This window comes from Ornithodoros turicata, unplaced genomic scaffold, assembly GCF_037126465.1.
Source record: "Ornithodoros turicata isolate Travis unplaced genomic scaffold, ASM3712646v1 Chromosome13, whole genome shotgun sequence".
Taxonomy (NCBI): domain Eukaryota; kingdom Metazoa; phylum Arthropoda; class Arachnida; order Ixodida; family Argasidae; genus Ornithodoros; species Ornithodoros turicata.
The window spans coordinates 1,385,496-1,400,303 of record NW_026999307.1 but is presented as its reverse complement, the minus strand read 5'-3'; the positions used below and the strand labels follow the sequence as shown (position 1 = coordinate 1,400,303).

Here is a 14,808-nt window from a genome sequence, read left to right as displayed (position 1 = left end):
TAGGATCACCACTTTCACATTCGTGATGTGCGCTTCCCACACGGCGTCGGAGGCACATCTCTGTCATGTATTGTTCAAGTGCAAAGCTTTTGGGTGCAGATGTTCAACTTTTACTTTTGCAGGTTCCAATACTAACAGTATGGCTTTAGACTGCTAGTTGAAGCAGATATGACGATACCGAAATGGGAAGACGTCAGTTTCGCAGGCGCTCTTTCATGGATATGACAGTATGAGGGGTGAGAATGCTGAAGTACTGAAATGCACAGAATATGAACGGTGGAGAGTCAATTTCTTTGGCTTCGTGACATAGGACTTCCAGTACATACTGTTACATACCAAAGAGACACATCATAAAGTAACTAAAACTAACTAAAGTTCATCATCGGCAAAAACTGAAAGACTGTTCCGGACTGCGAGGTCGTTCGGAACTTTTACTCACCATACGTGTAACCTAGATTTTGACTTGGTTTGCATGATTGGCAGGGACCACACAGAGCCACGTGGTGAAGAGAATAATGTCTCAATGACGCCTAGACAACGATAAAATCCAAGTGTTGTGTTATGTCATACATCAAAGAAGAAGAACTCATCGTGCGTGTCCCTCGCATCCACTCCCCACATGTCCTAGAAGACATGTACATGTATGAGTATCTCCAATCTCCGTTACGTACGGCACGGCTCCTCTTATTGAGGACGAAGCTCAAACTGCTAAGATGATGATGATGGTTATGATGATGATTTGAGTTTTATTGGCACAAAGCTACTCAGGCTATAGTGCGCCAAGCTACAAAGTAGTGTCATGAACCTACTTAAAACTTGAAATCATGATGTTAGAGGAACTTCACTGGCAGGATCGTCTTTTATGACATCATGAGAGAAGTGGGGATATGACCTCACTTTCACAGACGAGATACAAGCTGACAAACCGGTGCAGGCAAGGTGAGCCGCACATCAAGCACGTAGTACCCTTGGAGCTGTCTGCAGTACATATTCCACATAGCAAGATTTTAGCGGCTTCTGGGAGCTCTCCGGCGTTAAGCACACCACATGGTCCTCGAGCTTCCCCAGTTCCAACAGCCTGGTAATGAAGGCGGTTCAAGTCGTGGAACACATTTGAGTAATTTCAGAAAGATTCACAAGATCAGCAGATGCGCTGCTGACGTGCCGCGAAATGCCAAACGGGAGGATACCAAAAAGAGCTACGTTCGCCTATGCCAGATTCCTCGGAGGACGTAAAATTGTCAGCGTGCAAGCGATAGCAAAGGCACCAAATAACTCAGAAACGTTAGGTGTCAAGGAATTGCACGTTGTTTCCGAGGGGTAGAGCAGAAATGCCGCCACGCGTCAAACATAGGGTCCTTCATATAGGGTACTCTGTAGACACAGTGCTACCGAAGGACCACCAACGTACACGTAAAAGTTCAGGAGCCCTTTCCACTGGATAGACTTGAATCAGTGGAACGTAGTGTACGGTGTCCCGGAACGCCAGAGTCGAACTATGTAAAGTAACGAAGTATGACAGAGAACAAAACTTCATCATTGCCAAAGGCTGAACGACTGTTCCGAACTGAGAGGTCATTCGCAACCTTTACACACCAAATGTACAACCCTGATTTTCACTTGGTTTGCATACGTGACAAACCACCCAGAGCCATGTAGTGAAGAGACTACTTTCTCAATCACGCTTAGACAACAATAAAATCCAGGCGTTGTGTTAAGAAGAACTCATTGTCCGCGTCCCTCGTGTCGGCGCCCCCATGTACCACGCGATAGCGTATCTTCATTATTTTCCGCACAAACCGTGACGTATCGAACGTGCTGTGAACGTGCGCGTGACATGAAGGCCGTGGAGACCAGACAAGTAAGGCCCTTCTCCTTTGTCTTTGTGGAATAGGGTCTTTGTTGGCAAGTCAAAGAAGCCTTTGTGTCTGCATTATTACCTCGTTGTTGTGTGAAGAATATCACGTCTAAATCTACATGTAAATGGCTGCTTTGCGAGTCTAACTTTTTCGTGTTTCCAAGAGGCAGGGAGTGATTTTGAGATCAGCCGCAGGGTATATCAAACTATATACGGCATTTCACATGCTTCACTGTATGATGTCCTTCATGCATAATGTCCTAGCAATAAGACAGAAAGTGAGACCCAGTGAGACATTAGGCCAAAAGCCTAAGGCGAAACCGTCGCCATTCTTGTATCCCACTGGTCTCACTTACTGACACCGTGTCTGGTATGTGACAAATTGTGGACCATTAGGTGAAATGACTTATGTAGTATTGCTTATTAATTTTCCAAGCACAGATGCGGCTTATGGAAAGCCGTGGCGTAATTAACATACCTTCCTAGTCACTCCATCCCTGTACCGTTGTAAACAGAGAACCAGGAAAGAATGTAAACAGACATTTCCAGAGTATTGTTCGTTGTGTTCGGTAGGACTACACAGCACTGTGACTACGACATACACTGGGGAACCGAGTCGACTCTACAAGCGGAAGTGCATCAACTTCTAGACAGGGTACAGAGCGACCTCGAAAAAAATTGCGCCCAATTGCAACGCATGAAAATGCAGAGACAATTCTGAACGTACCGAATGGCCATAATGTACGTAATGGAAGTGGCCCACGCTCATCTACACAGATCACTGCGGCACCTTGGTATCAAACTGATTCGTTCCCGATTATATTTTTAATTGGTTGATTATTTTTAATTCATTGGTAAGACAATTAATTTGATTATAATATAAAGATTATTAAATGGATTTCGATAAAATAGATATGGAAGTGGTGGTCTGTGTAGATGAGGGTGGACCGAAGGTCGGACAAGTTCCCAGTATATCAAACCAACAGTGTCACTACGATGGTGGTATAGTGGTTATTGGGCGCATAGTAAGATAGCGCATTGAAAAAAAAAAAAAAGTATGATAATGAAACGGCAAAACACTGAAACGGAGGCAATAGAGCATTGTTATCGAAAGAGAGAGAGTAAAACGTCAAAATGCTTGAACGCGTATAGCGGAATATTGTTATTGGACGAGAGATAATGAAAGCTTAGAATTACAATACCGCATATACTCTGGGCATATACCTGTTGTAAAACACATGTGTCGTTACGAAGGAGGTAGCCGCTTTCGAAGATATTTCCAACAACGTGGTCCGAGATGTCAACAATAGAGAGGTTATTGTGGGGAATGACCCAATTAACAATGAAGGAAGAGGCATGGGGCATTCGAACTATTGCTACAACTTCTCGTAGGGCTCCTGCCATCACTGACAAGCAGCATGATCTGGACTACTACCAACATTTTGACATTGTCGACAGCAATTATGGAAGTATTGATGTCACTGAGCGACGTGATCTTCAAGGAGACGAATGGTGATGCGGAAGCACCTCAGACAAACGTTATGGAAGCTTACTCGCAAGCATCAAAGTAGGAAGACCAGGAACGCACAGATTTTTCGAAGACATCTCCGGCAACGGTCAGCATGGCGTTGCTTGACTTGCTTCGTGAATTGCGTAAATCACGAAGCTCCCCGGTGATGAAACTCCCCCACCCATTATCCTGAATTAAAGTTGTTGTTTACTTCATCTCTTATCATGGCGAAGGAGGAGAGAATTCTTATTAACGCAAGAATACTTCAACGGTCGGGACTCTGCGATTAACGCAGCAATCGAAGAAACGCCTCGTCATGCAACGAAGAGCACATTTCCACTTACTTCACGTCGGCAAACCGGTATGTATTGCAAGTGCAGAGCCTTCAGGCACACGATCATTAGCAAACGGAAACGGAAACGGCTGGGGCGAATGATCCGCGACATAGCAGAGGGTTACTTCAGAAACACCCTGGAGTATTTATCGTCATCTCCAGGGCGACCTGTATATTGTCAGAATGGAGGCACCCCACCGGCGTCGGGAATATGTCAACTGAAGGTATGGGATTACGAGACGTCAGCCCAAGAACCAAAGGCCGAAGTTAGCTCGTACCAATTGCATTGTTCCGATAGCCATTCAGAAAAAGGAATCGATGATGACGATGAAGTTGATACACATAGTGGAGACGATGCAGTACCACGTCTAAAAAAGCTGCGACAACCTCGTTCACGCGAAACTGCCCAGGCTATCGTAGAGACAATATTAAGGTATGTGGGATAGCCTTTAAAAATTAGTACTTATAATATATTTCACGCAGGTACTCTCAGTATCACCACCTGTTATACATTGAATAGTCACAGACAGCGTGCGCCCTGTATTCACGTGCCGATCCGGCACACAAGCTTGATGTACATAGTTTTTGTACTTTGAGTAAGAGCCGGATGTTTAATGACTTTTAAGGACATTACACCTCAACGGCTATTGTCCCACGCTTTAAACCTTTCGTAACCTACTTGGCAAGAGATAACTCTGTTGATGCACTTGAACGATTAGTATTATTTAGTCAGTGTGGTGAAGAAGCAGCAACGTTTTGGTAGCAGTAGCACAGGTTAAGGACATATGTAGATGCACGCCTGTGCTATTCGCTGCGGCAAAACCTTTTCAGGTCCCTGAATGACAATACAACATTTTTTGCAACTGTTGTCTTTGCACGATGATATTATATATATATTACGTGCGGACCTTGAGTACAGATGAAATAAAACAGAACAGTGTTTGAAGCGGAGGACGGTAGCGGCTGCACTCCCGACGTTCGGAGCACAGTGCAAACGAAAGGGCCGCGAAAGCCGTGAACGAATTCCCTGCGTTCGCTGCTTCCGATGTACTAGTACTTCCTAGTACTAGTACTAGGAAGTACGAAGTACGAAGATGCTTCGTCTTCCACGTTGTCACCTCCGTGTATACAAACATCCAGAATCACTTACGAACGTCCATCCTGATGCGAAGATACGTCAGAAAAAGTGAGACCCTCCGTCAAAACCGCTGAGCATCGTTGGTCTTTGGGCTGAGTTGGAGGCGTACAAGATAGCTAGGGTTAGCAAACCTGAACAAAATAAAAAGAAACGTAATAAACGTAAGAAAGTTGTGCAAACGCAATGTGCAGAGCTATGCCCTACCATAACGCTAGGAGAAACCTAAGAAAGTGGCGTAGGAGACCACATCACAGTCGCCTCCCCCTAAGTATTATTGTAGGAGCCCACAAAGCGAATCTGCAGATAGCCCGAGGGCAGAAACGGCTGCGCCATGAAGAAACACCTCGGGAACGTTGGAACGAGATATCACGGCAGTGTGATTATGAGACTACCACCTTGCAGTCACATAAACCGCCGGACGGCTTATCTAGAATGGGTCAACAAAAGATAATACAGTGTGCGTGTTTGGTGTAGCACAGCCACACGATTTTTACAATAAAATATAAATGCCAGCATAGAATTACCAAGAGGCATTGTAATTTATCATTACAATTTGGCGTTCGGTTTCACAAAATATTCCAGAGAGCATTCCCCAACAAGAACGTACTGTTTCGGGTGTGGTGTCGAGGTTACACAGTTTTGCAGGCGGAATTCAGCCGTTTAGATATGTATTCTATGATATGCTAAGTGTCGGTTGTTGCAAATGCGCAATATTGTAAGTCGAGAGGGCTGTGGCATCCTTGAATAAGACGGGTGGCTAGCCTTACGCGCGCGCGTGTTGCTACCAGTTGCTCAGAAATAGCGAGAGGCACGTCTGTCATAACTCCAGGCTTTATCTCGGTCGTCTTATCTGTGCATTTTCTGCTCCTCTTTGTGCATGCACGGGTGCGGTTTTCGCGTGCGCGTTTGTAGGGGGAGAAGGGGGTAACATACAGGCCGGACATTTCACGATCGCTAAACTGGACTATGGCACTACCGATAAAAATGATTGTGCACATGGATGTGCCCACAGCGTATTTCTTTTATAGTCGTTATTCGCAGGCTCCCGTCAACCCCTGAATGCTTGCATCGTCTTTAATGCATTCTGCTTCAGATGTTGTAATGTGACGTTTCTCTCGACGTATTACAAAGGTGTGTCTTTGTGTCCGTAAGGAACAGCGACTGATAAGCAAAAAAGAGGCAAGAAAAGAAAAACACAAATACAGCGTCAACGCATGTATACCCAACTCATTTTTTCTCCCGAGCAGAGTTGTCCTCATCAGCGACCCGGAGAATGCCGGCTTCATGGTTAACTTACCCTCCCCTCACACACATACAAAGTGGCACATAGAAAATGCATCAAAGGAACAACCGTGAACCCGTACGCGTAGTTAAGCCACAAGAAAATAGAGAGCTTTAGGAAACCGTTGATAACGTGGCTTGCGTCCAACCGTATCAACCGGAACCAATGAGTGGATAAGATTCTGAGTCACACACGACTGCGATTGGTTCCGATTGGCACGATAATCGTACCAATGGTTTGCTAAAACTGCCTATTATGCAGGCAAAACAAGCCAGATAAGAGGACGCTACAGCAGACACCCCGTCCTCATGAACGGATCCAAGCAATTCATCAGCCTATATCGCAGGCGCCGAAGTGTGGGCCCACGCCTGGAGTTGCCTCCCCTCAGCAAAAAAAAAAAAAAAGAAATATACATATTAGACCGAAGCTTCATGAATGGTCGTGGCGTCGTCGTTAGGCTCTGTACTCGTGCAGTTTATATCACGTTAATTAGTGATAAAAAAAACTGTTGCGACTGACCTATAACAGCCGATGACTCTAAGTAACAGAACAGCGGGGCCGGTTGGCATATGACAACAGCGAAGACGACAAAGGTAACACAAGGACAGTCAGGGAACGTTCAACTTTCAACCTTTAATCATATGTTACTGTCTGTCTCTGTGTTGCTTTCGTTAACTTCCCCGACGACTCTCTATAGCTGTCCCTGCGTCTTATTTTTATTTCATAGATTATTATTATCACATTCCTACCAAATTTCTCAGCAAACTACATGGCCGATTTGTAATATCTGTGCCTTCAATGCAACCAGAAACAGACCGGTTCAGTTGCAGGCTCGATGATCTCCCGAGTGAATTCGACCAAAGATTCCTCGAGTGCAGGAGACTTCAAACGGGGCTTTTTAGTCGCCAATTGCCGCAGTTGTCGACAGCGTTCCACATCGTGTCAATATACCTCTGCCAGCAGACGTTTTCTGTGATGAAACTGAGTATCTTAAAGTTATACGCTCATAACTAAAAAACGAACACCTGAACGCAAACCTTAAGATTGCAATGAATCACTTTCAGACGATGTTTACGCAATACTTAAAAACAAGAGGTGCCAAAATTCCTTGTGACGCAGGAAATAAACAGGATTGCTCTCTCGGATTGAGCAACGCTAAGTAGTACGCGTTGTTTTAAGTTTTGTGTTGTGTCATCAGTATCACAAGTAGGCTACCCCCAAAACCTCCCAAGCAGCATAATGTATTGAAAGTCGACTGCAATAGGGGTGGACGGGTACGTGGAAGGCCTTGAACAGACTCGTGAAACTAGAGTACATTGATAAGACACATACCGTCCACCCCTACTGCACTCGACTTTCAGTACATTGTGCTGCTTGGGTGTCGTATGCGGTTCCTCCATGGCCCGCGGACACGAATGGGTTTGGCACCCTTACTATAACGGATTTCAGCAATACACGCGCAAGTGTAGCTACTCATGTTGTTTGAAAGATAGTACTCCTTTTCAACCACAATAGAGAAGATCTGCAATCATCGAGACGTCATATCATAGAGCTCAATTGAGGCAGGTGCCTCACAACCCTCTTGAATTCTGAGTGTAAAACTAGCTGCCATTTGAAGAGCGTCTAATTTATTTTCGTTTTTAAGTGACGCGGACGAACTCTTAGAGATATAACGTTTTCGTAACGCTTCGTAACGGCGGCCTGCACCCCTCCCAACAAAACTAATTCCGACAACCACATATCTTGGGAATCATTCTCGCAGAATATTAGTTCTGGCATTTGAGTACATAATTGACGGGAGTCATGTTCGCACGCCATTGGGCACGGTAAGATAAAATGCCGCCCCTTCGGGAACCAACCGAATGCTCCTGTGCGAATGGTCGTTTGTTGCCGTACGAATCGTTGGTTTTAGTATCCGCCCTGTGATGTTGGGGTACAAACGCAAAGGAACAAACTAAGAAACAATGCTTCAAATAATATTATATAATCACGTTACCATAAGGCAGGCAGTCGGACCCGTGTGCACCTGGAAGGACAACTGCAGTTTCGCGCAGTTTCTGATAAGACGGGAAGAGGTGACGCCCTCCTTCTCTCCGTCTGTTGACATGTTGCAGCATCCAAAGTTCGCCTTCCATAGATACGTTATCAGAGACGGACGCCAAATAAGGAGACAGACGCCAAGAGAAGACTCGAAATAAGACTCGACTCGGGGACAAAAATATAAGCTGCGTTTACACAGACGCGACAAAAACGCATCGAATGGAGTTATTGCGATAAATCTTCTCCTACTGTCATCCAATCCACTAGTCGAGATAGGGATGCAATAACTCGATTCGATTATCGTCTCATTCACGCAAACGCGGTTTCCTGGGTTTTCCTCAGACGCTGTCAGACGTACGTCGGCCCAGTTTCGTTAGAAGTCGGCCCAGGACGCACATTACCCCAGGGCGTTAGTCGTGGCGTTGCCCATCTCTGTTAGGTCGATAACGGCGAGCCCATTCACCACCACCACGAGGTTATATATACAATTTATTACATATATTATTGTATATACGCAGTTCCCATATTTCAAGGCTAAAACTTGGTACCGGCCATGTTTTGTCTCAAACCGGAGGTGAGATCGGGTATAATACCATGCGTGGCAGAAGTAATGATAATATTGAACCTCTGTATGCAATAAAGGGATAAGTCGACTTATCCCGTTTCCTTTTGTATTTTTGCTGCAATTGTGACATCTACATACCAGTGTGTACCTGTCAAAGGAAATTTGCGACCGTATTGCAATTTATTGGTCCGCTACAGGAGGGTAAGAAACGGGAAATGCATGTGTGTCAATGGGACGCAGATCAGGCCCGCTTTCTCGGTTTGGGATTTTTGGACCAATCCCCTTATTGCATACAGAGGTACAATTGTGGGTTTTATGTCGCAAGATAAATATAATTATGAGCGACGCTTCAGCGGTCACACAGTTAGTTAATTCTTCCCACTATGGTCTTCTTTTTCGTTTTCCTTCTTCTTGCCATACGCGTTAAGTATTCCTATCGTTGCATTGCATTTCAATGAAACCTTTCGTCAGCCATGGCTGTCAGGTGTACTGTTCAAAATGCGAGGAAACAGGACTTGGTTTGGACTTGTTTCTATGTCATTTCACATACGTGAAAATGTGGGAAGCAGGCGCAAAAGGCATGAGGTCGTAAATGTATGATGTAAAGTTGGACTAGGATTGAACAAATTATTGAACCTTGTCCGACGCCGTACTTAACTGCACGTAACCGAGTCTCATCATAGCCATGTAGCCCGACATATTCTGACCTGAGGGTGAGATAATTATGAAAAAGCTTTACAGCCGTGCCACGGATACCATAATACCGTATTTTTTAAAATAATAATTTAATGTTTGGTGCAATTTGCTGTTGATAGAAAAACGGAATCTGACTGAATAGAACTCATGGGAGGATGTGGGAAGTCAAGCATTTTCTCCTTCAGCAAAAGCTACGACATTGGTAAAATGGTCATTCATTACATTAGCTAATTGTTTCCCCTTGTATATCTTCCAGTTTATACTCATTTCAGAAGGAACTGGTTTATCTACTGCTCCGAACGCAAGCTCTTTACTATTGGACCATTTTTGCAGGGTTCCCCTGGGCGGTGTGGAAATACTTAATACAGTAAACTTGTTTACCTTTCCTAATGTCAGAAGGTAATATAGGTCTTCTTTTTGAATTCAGCCAGATCATTTCTATAGCGCGACTTTTTAAAAATCTTTCAAACAGCTCCTCCTTTTTCGTTTTTCTTTTTGCTTAATTCGTTTGGACAAGGGACATGTAATCCAAGGTTTCTCATCCTTTTGAGTACCGCAGTCAAGTAATGATGATCCAGGTTTTAATGGCGCACCAGGTACTCAGGCCGTCATGCACCAAAGCGGTGATGGAAAATGTAACTGTAGCAAATTAGAGATAGTCGATTACGCTATAACCTGCGCATTATGTAAAGTAGTCATAAAAATTCACACACGTCAGAAGGCGTTGTTTACAAAGCACTTAAAAACCCAGCAATAAAACAGGGTGAACCCTGAACTCCCGACATGCTTCTCCCTGCGCAGCACAAACCCGTGGCTGATATGCGTGTATCCAAGCCGAAGTCAGCATAAAATAACCTCGTGTAAGAGATTGGTGACCTTCGGTGTAGACTTTCCTATGTTGTTTTAAATTAGTTTGTTCATGTTTCGTTCATGCCAGTGCTGTTGCCATGTGTTTTTTATTCTTGCCCTCAAGACCATCCTGACAAGGAATATCAAATGGGGTTATGTCAAACGAGTGGGCTGCAAGAGCAGTTTTGTCAGCTAGTTCATTTCCGGCTATACTCAAATGACTAAACATCCAGCAAAAGCTCAACGAAATGTCGCTTCCAATTATTTCACTGGCCAGGCATTGAGTCTGTCATTCTATCTACTACGTCACACTAGAATGGGTGTGGTCTGCAGTTGGAGCGCTCCGAGCTGTCCGAGCTGTAGACTTTTGTCTCAAGCTGTAGCGCCACCACCGACATTCCAACTGCATTGTCCATTAATGAAAGTGATTTTTGGAGTTGCTCCGCACAAGTGTTTATCTTGTAGAGTGCGTCGTGAGTGATTTTGCACATGAGAGAACTGATGTTCTGAGGCTGGAACAGCATAGAAAGGACAAATACATACAAAGCGTCAAAAACTCGTTGATTTTCATCGTTGATCTTGCACGTTTCGCATGGCTCAACCCTCGCTAGCCATATTCCATTCACAATGGTTTCGCCAATATTTGCATAGGGTTCCACCCCATACCGCTTTTCGGTCGTCAGGCATAGTACATTCACATCAGGTATAAGTACCCTGTTTGCAGGGCCACAGATGTAATAGAAGTTGCGGATGTTTACCTCCCCCACAATGCTACCGCCCTCGGCCGGGATCGAACCCGCGATCTTGAGCTCAGCGATCCAGCACGTTACAGCTTACAGGGGAAGAAGGTGGAAAGAGCCTTTTCATGAAAGGAGCACTACATCGTATTAATGTCACCTCAAAGTATCAAGCCACAAAATTTATACAGAGTCAGCTGGTGTATTTAGTTATGTTGGTCACCTACTGCACCCCTTGGTTTTAATCAGCATCATTTGTGTTTCCACCAACCAGGGGCTACGCCTGACTGTGCTAGAAATATCAAACGATATATCACTCTCACATACAGATCTAATATATTAGGCTTCTATGATCTACGATATAGACATCGATACTTCATCGAAGTACTTTGACAAGAGACTTGCAGAGTGGAGATTTTGTTTATTTATATTTTCCAGGGAACACACATAAAAAAACAGAAACGATGTACTGTACCAACTATATCCAAACAAATACAAACATAGTTTGTTGTAGTCATGTGCATTTTAGCACATTGCAGGTGATCAACCACCAGTAGCAGATCCAAGTGGGTGAGAGGGAACGGTTGGGTGATCGCCCCTCCGAAAACGTCAGTTTATACATTGAATTTCCTTCTCTCCCCTCCCTGGATCCGCCACTGCAAAGCACATCCAGTGGGCGCGCAGAGTGTGAGCACAAGCATATTGTCACTGCAACCACTGTCCTGAAATTCTGAATGACCATTTATCAGAAAGCAAAGACCACACACAGGACTCCATCCATTGTTCTTTTTCTTGACGTTCTTGATGTCTTGATGTTCATTGTTCTCATGTTCGCTGCCGTCCAGTTCATGAAGGTGACCAGTCCATGAAGGTTTGTTCATCTGCAATGCGCAAGTCATTTATGTTAAGGCGAAAGCTCTCTAACTCGTCTTCGAATGTTAAATTATTGGCGTACAAGTCAATACTTAGACCGTCGTTAGAATATGCCAGCAACGTGTGGGACCCACACACACAAAAAAAAGCACATTGATAAATTAGAAAGCGTACAAAATAAGGCGTTAAGAATTATATTTTCTGCATACAGTAGGCTTACATCCGTAACTCAGTTGAGAAATTGTGCAAACCTTGATACCCTCGAGAAACGTAGGAAACTAAATCGACTTAAAATGTTTTATGCGGTTTATGCTGATCAGCTGGGTGTTGATGCTACTCGCTATACGTCTCCAAAGCTACAAGAAAGACCGTTACGGTCGGTTCATCAGCATACATTAAAGCCATATCAGAGTAGAGTAGACGTATTCAAGTTATCTTTCTTTGTGAGCACGCTGGAGGAGTGGAACCGCTTGCCAGTTCCTTTGCTTAGTGATGTACGTAACGATACTGTGTTTACTCGGCTGTTAGAAAGTGTTGTGTGGCATGCGGAAATATTGGGTAGAATTGTGTGTATAGATGTTTAAAGCGTTTTCTTGATGTGCTGATATGTTATCTGCGTGTGCTTTGTTGCATAATTGAACATGTGGCTCTCCTGTAACGGCCCGGTAGGGCCCACAGTATTAATAAATAATAATAAATAATAATAATAATAATAATAATAATAATAATAATAATAATAATATTTTTATTATTATTATTATTATTATTTATTAATACTGTGGGCCCTACCGGGCCGTTACAGGAGAGGCCGTTACAGGCCGTTACTATTATTATTATTATTATTATATCAGAGGGAGCAACCTGACAACGCTTGGCACCGTCTTCACGCAGATTTCGCAGAGCCTCATGGGAAGCACTATTTGATTGTTATTGATGCCTTCAGCAAATGGCCCGACATCATCCAGATGACTGGTACCAATGCTCTGAAGACGGTCAGTGGTTTTCAAGATATTTTCGTCCAAAACGGACTACCGGAAGTTCTTGTCAAAGACAATGGACCGCCATTCACGAGTCAGGTCTTCGAGGATTTCTTGAAACAACGATGAATACACCACGTCCTCACTCCGCCATACCATCCGCATCGAAAGTAGTATGGGATCAGCTCAACTGGCCCACAACTCACACAGTGGCCTGGACGCCATTAATGAGCAATTAGAGCTAATTGGGACCCCCCACATTAATCAGGATCATTCAGGGAGTCATTACACTAATTGGGGAGCATCTAGGACGTGTCCAGACCACGGTGAGAGTTGTGGGCTAGTTGAGCTGATAAAAAATAAAAAAATAGATAGAAATAGAGTGGAGAGAAGGAGTTTAATTGAAGATCTTGAAGAAAGCGGTCCGGAAAGGCCGCTGACCGTCGCTGGGCGGCGGAGCACAGAGGCAGGTTGCAAAGCATCGCAGCTATGACCACCAGTTCCGGACATCTTGTGACGTCAGCTGTGACGTCATCACGGCATGTCTGGGCAAGTTAGGACAGCTCTGGGCATGCAAGGAGAAAAACACTCGTAATACAGAGGCTGGAAAAGCAAGAGTACGCAAACCATCAATAGCTAACAACAACAAAAATTAGTTACACAACAAATGAGCCCACCAGAACAGGAGCGCAGTACCATGCGACTGCTCCATCCGAGAGGCAGGCAGAAACTGACTCGTAATGGTTTTTGTCCTGTACAAACCCCGCAGCTGCACCCCCTAGCGGTTACTTTCTCAACTAATCTCACAACAAAATTATTAAGAATCACGGCAGCGCTACTCCCGGTCCCAAGGCAGAAGATGATAGAAAATGGCGGGAATGCCCAACCAGCAACCAGCACCCGACGTGCACGGGCACGAAAATCGCAAACAAAGCGGGAAGAAAGTTGGCGAAATCATTAGTTACACAACAAATCACCTCACCACAGTAGGAGCGCAGACCGATGCGACTGCTCTCGTCGACAGCCAGGGATCAAGTGACGACGGAGCGAACGACCGCACGTCTTCTCCCAACGAGAGCCAGAGGTGGACTGACGTAAGCGCCACTCTACGGGTGCTACGCATGCGCGCGCTCGTAGCGCCCTCTGCGCGCTCCTACCGCCACCTGCGAGAGGCTAAGAGAGAAGAGCATTCCTGTGCCCCCTGCTGGCCGTTCTCATTGGTCGTGAGGCTAAGTGAGAAGAGCATTCCTGCGCCCCCTGCTGGCAGTTCTCATTGGTCCAGACATCATCCTATTGTCTCAGGGCTACACTGTTTTTTTCCACTAATGCTCCTTTGGTCAATCTGCAGTGAAGCCACGGTATGACGTCATCATGCACCTGCGTGGCTCAAGGACGCGTGCGCTCTAGACAGGGGACCTATTATTTATTGAATCACTATCCCATGATTAGTTCCTTTATTCTTCTATAACGATTGCATAGGAAACTATTGCAGAAGAGCACCATGCATGAAAATTGATCGTAGGAATTCCAAAGTCTTACTAAATGAGACTTGCAAAAGAACAAAACATCCTAACATGTAACTCCATCAACGGCTAATAAGAGGACTAGGCACTCAACAAATCAACAAAGAGTACGGGTAAACAGGAGCGCAGAACTCAGGGCAGCACTATCGTCAAGACGACAATGTTCCTTGTCAAAAAAAGACAAAATACAAAGCGTTAACAAAGGAAAGCATGCATATCGGGGCATGTCAGGACACGTCAGGACAAATTCGCACGACTGTTGGGCAACAGAGGAAAACGAACACTTGAACAGAGTGAAAAAGGCACTCACCATCATTTTTCCCGTTCACAGCATTCCCTCATTGTAAATCCGCTCGTCACAAAATCCACCTGCATCGTCGAACACCATTCACCAGTGACGAACCATACATCCACACCCCATCAGAG

General features: G+C 44.8%; 2 long non-coding RNA genes across 2 annotated transcripts in view; one reads left to right on the top strand and one right to left on the bottom strand.

The window, feature by feature from the left end:
- Positions 1-8,181, bottom strand: part of LOC135372109 (uncharacterized) — a 30,490-nt gene extending 22,309 nt beyond the window's left edge. Inside the window, exons 1-2 of the long non-coding RNA XR_010415829.1 lie at positions 8,119-8,181; positions 4,853-4,971 (exon numbers count right to left, since the gene is read on the bottom strand). This is a non-coding gene — a long non-coding RNA (uncharacterized LOC135372109). The remainder of the gene's footprint in view (positions 1-4,852; positions 4,972-8,118) is intronic.
- Positions 1-14,808, top strand: part of LOC135372184 (uncharacterized) — a 352,119-nt gene that overhangs the window by 115,349 nt on the left and 221,962 nt on the right. The window lies entirely within an intron of this gene.